Source organism: Primulina huaijiensis, chromosome 7, assembly GCF_012295235.1.
Source record: "Primulina huaijiensis isolate GDHJ02 chromosome 7, ASM1229523v2, whole genome shotgun sequence".
Lineage (NCBI taxonomy): Eukaryota > Viridiplantae > Streptophyta > Magnoliopsida > Lamiales > Gesneriaceae > Primulina > Primulina huaijiensis.
Genome location: NC_133312.1, coordinates 13,929,258 through 13,938,257, shown reverse-complemented (window position 1 = coordinate 13,938,257; position 9,000 = coordinate 13,929,258).

The following is a 9,000-nucleotide window of genomic DNA, read 5'->3' as shown; positions in this document are numbered from 1 at the left end:
AGTGTGATAATTTTGAGAGTTTGAGATTTTTACTTTTTACCATAAATTTTTACTTTTTCACAACAAAAACCTATATTTTAAAATTTAAGTTTCATTAAAATTATAAAATTATGTTGGGGATCGATGTAGAGTTTAGAGGGGGGTGAATAAACTCTTTTATTTTCTAGTTTCTTTTTTTGAAGTTGCTAAAATCCTGTTAGAGATTGTAGCTAATCTTGTTCAAGTGTGCAACCAACAAATCACAGAATCGTGCGGAAACGATCTGATGGTTCAGTAATTGAAATGATAAAAACAGTAGGCAGTAGACAATAGTTGTTTATGGAAGTTCGAAAATAAAATCTTCTACGTCTCCCCTTCTTCTGTTTCCAGAAGGTATCACTAAAAGACTTTGGATTTTACTGTACACACTCGTACACACCCACTTCAGCAGGACTTACCCTCTGCCTACTGAAACTCTTAGTGTATCAACACGATAAAATAATATATAATCAAAGTTCTGGAAAAGACTCTTTTCCAGATTACAAACTCTTCTCAACAAGATATGAATAGTGTGAACTATTTATGAAGAGTATGAGAAATAGCAGCACAAGATGATTTTCAACCGATCAGATATATGCTATGAAGCGTGTGCTACTTTTCTGTATGTCGAGCTTTTTGTGAGATAAGAGAGTTTTGTGCTCAGATCAACGTTGTGAGTATTGTAATAAGTATTGTCCCAATCTTTATCAACGTTGTTCTTGTATATTTATAGAAGTTTTTTATCCCAACGCCTATAAACAAAACAGCTTCTTTGACTTCTGATATATTCAGCTTTAATATCTGAAATAGGTCCAGCAGAAAAGCTTCAAAACAATCAGTCTTGTTTTATACCAAAATTGGTAAGACGTAATAAATAGCTTCATACAGCATTAATGGTGCAATTAATGCTAGTACTTGATAAATTAACGGTAACATTCATGGCTAGTTCTGTTTATGCGAAAGACGTTAAGTTACTTCGGTTTGGACTGAATTCGTCTTCTGTTTTTCTAGAATTCTAAGTTCTGCTTCTGGTTATCTTAGAACTTTAAGTTCTGCTTCTGGTTTTCGTTAGCTGAAGACTACTGCTTTTATATTGCCTAAAGATTTGCTGATTTTTAAATCTCATTGCCCGTCTAACAATTTCCCCCTTTGTGGTGATGCCAAAACCTGAATATTAGCAGAAAAATAATGGCAAGATAAAACATAATTATATTAAGATAATTAACGAAAGTTTTAATTATCGGTGCCAATGTCCCTGTAAATGGTTTCTTCAACATCTTGATATCTTCTGGCAGTAGATTCTGCTATATCTCCAGTTGTTCTTCCTTCTGCTTGTCCTCCTTCTGGTTCTGCTTCCCCCTTTTTGGCATCAGTGGCCAGTACTCGAGACAACAAATCATCCATGCGGCTAGAAAGATTGAGAATACCATCGTTGAGCATTTTAAGATATGGTGCCTGATTAGATACCCGTTCATTGAGAGCATTGAGAGATTGATACTGGGACTCAATCTTGGCATCCATAGATTACAAGGTGGTGGAGACTGAACGAATAACCTCATCATGGTCGGTGAGTCGTTTGAGTATGTCAGTTTGACCGAGTACGATGATGCCTTGGCTTCTGGAAACATTTTGTCGAAAGACAATGGTCTCAGCATACATTTTACTCACAGATTCTGCCGTATTAGTTAGTTCCTTAGATATGCGGTCTCGAAAGAACTTAGAACCACTGACTTCTCCAGCATGTTCGCGAGATAGCTCCTTTACTATTTCAGAGAGATTGTAAAGATCCTTTTGCAAAGTATCAATCTCAAATACAATATCAAACCGTTCCGGTTCTGGAGATGGAGTTCTGGTGAGCATACGCTGCTTGATTTCAGCGGTACGTGTAACACCTCTGGCCGGTATTAATAAAATAGCAGCGGAAATTAAAGTTTTCTTTGAAGGGAGGAAGGAAGGATTCAAAATACATTTTCAATATATAACCAAAAGTATAAACACATGATCAATAAAATGATACAACAAAATACAAAATGTCATTTTGATCATGTATATCAAAATATCTTTCTTCCTTCCATCTTTCATACATATGACCTCGGCTCCAATCAACGTCCTGGCTCGTCGCTCTTATCTGCATCACATGAATAACTGAAATGAGTATAAAACTCAGCAAGTGGAACTCTTACATAGCAATGAATACATATACCATACTTTGTAAAACGTGGCTTTGAAAACATTAAAATACCATCAACTCTGAAACACGAATAACATAGCATAATATAACAATAACGATGGTATTTCTCTTTTATCTGTTGGATTGATATCTATATAGTATCTTTGTCTCTGTGCCTCTATCCCATCGATATGAATCGATAACTCTGAGGGATATAAGCCTATGGTCGTTGATCAACTTATTGCATGCGATCTCTGACTATGTATCTATCAATCCAATAAAACATTTGAATTCTCTCTTTGGCATTAAAACAAACACTTTGAAGACTATCTTTTCTCTTGTATTCCCTTTGACATGGTTGAGACATAAAATGCCTCTAATATACAACAAGGTGTATTAATACATAGCATGAATCAAATGGAAGGGAATAACATTTTAAAACCATTGAAACACAATACATATATTATCATGTGAGCACAAGGAAATGAATTCCACTTACAACACCTGCAACACTTGGTTCTAAACTCTTGGTACAAAACCTACAACAATAAACCATGAATAGAACCATCAACAACTCAATAATCCAACAACCATACCATAGAATCCATAAAACCAACACAATCACAATCTCCATAATTTCCCCCAACATCAAAATCCAACAATAACTAAACCATAAGCTTACCTTAGCTCCTTGAACCCAAAATAACCTTGTTCTCTCTTCAATAATCCAACAAGAAGCTTGAATCTAAGAAATAAAAGAAAGAAAATGGAACCCTAGCTTTCCTTGAGCTGAAGAAATCGAGAATGAGGAGAGAAATGAGGGAAAAGTGAACCAACTCATGTATTTAAGCACTTAAATCAAAAAACACGACTTTACTGTTCACGGACCGCGGGTGCGCTATCCCTTGCACCGCGGGTGCGCTATGCCTTCGGCATCTCATCCAAAAATCTGAAACAGTAGACCGCGGGTGCGCTACATTTTGGAGCGCGGGTGCACTCTGGTCACCGCGGGTGCACTGAACAATAGAGTGCGGGTGCACTCTGGTTACTCTGCGCACAGCTTCTCCAAAGATCACCTCCGAAACGCCTCTTCCCTTCATAATTTGGAAAAATGGTAAACTACAAAGTTGTAGCTCTATGGCTTTTCTTGAACCTCTCCAAATATTAGATCATTTGGAAGTCTTAGTAAAACGTTATGCTAAATCTCCCAACATATGTCATTGGAGGAAAGTCGAAACACACGACACACTTCGGGGCACTTTTTGGCTTACCTTCCACAATGATTTGAACAAAACTCAAAATAAGAAAGTTACACCTCTATGTCTTATCTAACCACTACAATTGGCCTTATAACAATTGGCTCAACATACGAATTACCATGAATTAAATCGCAACGAAGCTACAACAACTACACAACAACTATAAACAACAATACTATAAACCATATATCACAACTCTTAACATCAAAACTATACATAAACTTAACCAAATAGTCCATAAGCATACAAAATCTTAAACCGTACCATTCACCAGGCTTGGATATTATAGTACGAGCAGCAGCTGAGTCAGAAATGGATAAGACCAATGCCGTAGAATGTTCTAGTTCTGTTGGAGCAATGGGAGGAATCACATTCTTTGAACCAGCAGAGGTGCCAGGTTCAACAGGGCTTAAGTCTAGAGCGGCGGATACAGGAGGTGCTACATGAGTTTCCTCATCAACAGATGGAGCAACAGAAGTTTCTTCAACCATAGGTTCAGGCGCCATACTATCATCTTGATGAGTAGCTTCAATGGTCTCCGGTGGTTGCTCTGAAGGGATAGAGTCAGATGGCATATTCAGTAGATCTTTTATTTCTGATTGATATTCAGCAGAAAAGTTCTCAAGATTCGGTAAAGGATTGTCATCTAATATTTCCACATGCTGAGGTTCATTTTGAGCTTCGGAGAATACCACTTCATTAGCTTGAGTTAGTGGAGTGCAGCAGCCGTCGTAAGAACAATAGACTGAATTACTTCATCCACTAAAGCTAATTCTCGAACAAAGATCAAAGATGATCAGGTCCGGTGATGCAGGAGTACTAGAAACATTGGCTCCGGAAGGAACTGTGATCCTTTCCTCAACTGTCTGTGTCTGTAGAAGTTCGGGTACCATGCCTAACCTGTAAGGCAGCGGCTTAGTAAAAACCTGTTCTTGAGCTCGAATTAGCTCAGCCAAAGTCTGCAGCTGATCAGTCATAAGCTGAATGATATCCTGATCATGAGGAGCAGTAGGACTCATTGGATCAAAATTTGACTTTAAAGTTGTCAACACAGAGTCCATCGCCTTTTGTTTCAGTTGATCAAGGATATAATTTCTCCGATTCATGGCTTCAATAACATTTTTGTTTTTTGCAATAGCAAAAAATCTTTTCTCATGCTTCACGATCTGAGCAAATACGCCTGCAGTGCGCAAGTGAGTGAAAGCGTGAAATGCTCTCATCTTTAGCCATTCATCAAAGAACAACCTGTCTTCCCTGGCAGATTTTTCAATCTCTTGAAGATGAAGTTCAATACCAGTTTGTACTGAGGTTTTGGGGCGTTGAACTTGATGTTCATCAGACAGCTTTTCCTGTCCTTTGCCTGTAGGAATAGGCAGTGAGGTTCGAGTAGTTGATGATCCGGCCAATGACTCTCGAATCACAACTCCAGTAATAGGTCTAACAATAGATTCTGATGTTGATGTTGATGGAGCATTGATGACCACTGGTTTGATGAAAGAGGAGGTAGTAGTTGGTTGTGAAACAGTAGAAGTAACTGCTGGTTGGGAGGGAGTTGCTACTGGTTCCGAAGCAGACTTGGTTTTGGTTTGAGTGGTTTTTGGAAATACTTGTCTCAACGAGACAGTATCCAAATCAGCAACGGCCACATTTTTCTTGATACGGATGGTGGTTCTCTACTTCTTTTTGCTGGGTTTTGCTACTGGAAGAGATGCTTGAGTAGGAGCTGCTGATTCTTCAGATTCAGTTTTATCTGAATCAGTCAAAACAATTACTCTCTTCCTTTTGATTTTCTTTTGGGGAGCATGACCCTCGGCTAGAGTATCCCCAATTTCCTTTTTCATGGAAACAAATTCGGCCACAGTTGGTTTAGGCCGCAAAGCAAGCACGTTATCGGCATCGTCCATAGTTACGGAAGAAGCATCTTGATCAGTAGTGAATGGAAAACCAGCATCCTTCAGCATCTGACTGATTTGAACAGCAAAACCAGTGCTCTTTCGTGAAACCATTTCTCTCATAATCTTTAATAGAAACCAACTCCAATCCACTTTAATATTCGAGGTGATCGCCACCATCACCTGAACCTTTTCCTTTGTCAATCGATCAAAAGTACCAGCTTTGACTAGGAATGCCTTCGCCACAATGTCAGCAAGCACTTGGTACTCCATCTTCAGAAGCTTCTTGAAACACGAGGGAGAGAGTTCCTTTCCAGAAGCAGAGAAAGTAGTAAGAGCAATAGACATTTCTTCCTTTGAGATACATGATAGGTCAGAGGTGCCTGAGAGTGGAAGAAAGAAGGTTGATCCAAGTAATGGGGCATCAATAGCAATAGATGCATCTCCCTGAGAATGAATGATCTTTCCATCTTGAACAGTTGCGTTGGCGAAGAATTCCAGAAGTGCTGTCTTATAGATGATGGCATGTGCTTCCAAGAATCTTCGAAGGCCTGATTTTTCAATAGCCTTAAACATTTGTACAAGTCCTTCATCTTTAATAGTAAGTACCGATGAAAAATTAACTTGATAAGCGTTGAGAGTGTAAGCTCCAGTCATTTTTCTGAGATAATTTCGTTGAAGATTATGTTAGACAAGAGAAAGCAGCAGCAAGAAAGTCTGGAATCGTAAAGGTGAAAAAAAAAAGAAGCGGTTAATATTCAAAATGTACAGCCGTCAGTGTAAACACAAGGACACGTGTCAGTATGTTTACGGTTGGGTATTTGAAAGGTTATACAGAGTGTCAGAAAAGTTATTTTTCAAAAATGAAAAAGAGCGGGCTGTCTAATGAGTTACTGAAAATAATCAGAAGAGGATTTGTCGTATTATGATAATATCTACTAGAAGTTATAAGGTGCTGAAGTATTGTCAGCATTCTTGACAAAATCCAGTAGATACTTTGTCTTATCGAACAGACAAAACTCTCTTCTGCTTCTGACAAAGCACGAAAATATGAAAGATTATTGTTCTCCTTGAATCTATGCAATAAATACGAAGATACGAAGTTTGAAGGAATAATAAATGATTCTTGGTATCCGTGCAGACAGTGAGCCGTCGCTTCAGCTTCTATAAATACTTAGTCTAGGAAAATCGGATGAATCAAGAGACATTTCATCTGACTTGAGACTCTTCAACTTCTTCAATCATTAAATGTCACCTGTCTATAAGTAATACAACAAGAATGTTAGATAATAACAGTTCGATATGTCTAGTTCAAGAAATTCTGATGCTTGTAGCAGTACGCATGTCATTGTCACAGATGAAATGTTTCCTTATCTGGAAGACTTGAAGAATACTATTGAAGAATATGTCTTGGTAAAAGTCATGTCTTCATGGTTCAAGATTCAAGATCTCCAGAATTCTTATCAAAATGGTTTGGCATTTACTCGTTCACAGAGAGCAGTAGCGAGAAGATACAAACAACAATTTGATGTCAATCATGTTACAGAGCTAGCAACTAATCAAGTTCTTCTGCATGCGATGCTGTGGAAGGAGTGGCATCAGCTAGAGAAGATCTCTTCTGCTGAATCCTTCACTAGTTTAAGAATCCATGAACTGAATAATTGGATAGTTGAGTGGCAGGATTTTGTAGGTTCTGAACTGGCTGCTGTAACATGGCATAGATTATTTCCTCAATAAAATTTTAGTAGATGTAATTTTGTCTTCTTATTCTTCTGCAAACATTCTACTGTTAAATTTTTGACAAATAACAATTAAGTTAAATCAATTAAACCAAGTACATTTCGAAAGTAAGAAAACTTATTCTCAGGCAGAGGTTTTGTAAAGATATCTGCTGCTTGTTGATCAGTCGGAACGTATTCCAGACGAATATCCTTCTTCTGTACATGATCTCTGATAAAATGATGTCTGATATCTATGTGCTTCGTTCTGGAATGAAGTACTGGATTTTTCGTTGATTGCAATGGCACTAATATTGTCACATAAGATGGGTGATTCAGAGTCTTGAACTCTATAATCTTTGAGTTGTTACTGTATCCACAGTATTTGAGAGCAGCAACTTCCAGAAGCAAGATACTCTGCTTCTGCAGTAGACGTGGCTATGGAATTCTGCTTTTTACTGAACCAGGAGATCAACCTGTCACCAAGAAATTGACAAAAACCACTAGTGCTTTTCCTATCCAGTTTGCATCCTGCATAGTCAGCATCTGAATATCCAATAAGATTGAATGATGAGTCCTTGGGATACCATAGGCCGACATTTTGAGTACCCTTTAAGTATTTTAGAATACGATTAGCAGCAATAAAATGAGATTGCTTAGGGTTAGTCTGAAATCTTGCGCAACTACAAACAGAAAACATGATATCAGGTCTGCTGGCTGTGAGATATAATAATGAGCCAATAAGACCATGATACTGAGTTACCTCTACTGAGTTTCCATTTTCATCTTTGTCAAGTTTAGTAGATGTGCTCATTGGAGTGGAAGCAGCGGAGCATGTTTCCATACCATACTTTTTCAGTAATTCTTTCGTATACTTAACCTGATTTATGAAGATTCCTGTTTCCAGTTGCTTGACTTGCAGTCCTAGGAAGAATGTTAATTCTCCCATCAAACTCATCTCAAATTTATCCTGCATCATCTTAGCAAACTTTTCACATAGTTTCGGGTTAGTTGACCCAAAGATAATGTCATCAACATAAATTTATACTAACAAAATGTGCTTATTCTTAACAAACGTGAATAAAGTCTTATCTACTGTGCCAATGGTGAAATCCTGTTTAATAAGGAATTGTGATAGAGTGTCATACCATGCTCTAGGTGCCTGTTTCAGACCATACAAAGCTTTGTGTAATTTGAAAACATGATGTGGTAGAAAATGATCGATGAAACTTGGAGGTTGTTCGACGTAAACTTCTTCTTGTAGTAAACCATTTAGGAAGGCACTCTTCACATCCATCTGATAAACTTTAAAATTTTTAAAAGCAGCAAAGGCTAAGAATATTCTGATGGCTTCAAGCCTTGCTACTGGTGCAAAGGTCTCATCATAGTTTATTCCTTCTTCTTGCCTGAAACCCTGAGCCACCAGTCTTGCTTTGTTTCTAACTACATTTCCTTCTTCATTCAACTTGTTTCTGAATACCCACCAAGTTCCAATGACTGCTTGATGAGTTGGTCTAGGTACAAGAAACCATACTTCATTTCTTTTAAATTGATTCAGCTCTTCTTGCATTGCTTCAATCCAACTAGGATCTAGAAGAGCTTCTTCAATCTTCTTTGGTTCAACCTGAGAAATAAAAGCAGCATGCATATATTCATTAAGCATTTGTCTTCTTGTCCTTAAAAGAGCTGCTGGATTTCCGATAACCAAGGATGGAGATGTGATTTTCTCCAGATAAAAGGGTTTAGATGGATTTCTTCCTGGTTTGATGGATTTGGACCAAGCTCAAGTGAGGTGTCAATAGATTCTGGAGTGTCAACTACTGGTTCTGGTGCATCCTGTGTCTGTATTGCTGGTTCTACTATAGGGATGTCTGGTTCTGGATTTTGTGCATCGCTGACACGTGGTTCTGTATCATCTTCACTATCCAGTTCTAGATGAATGT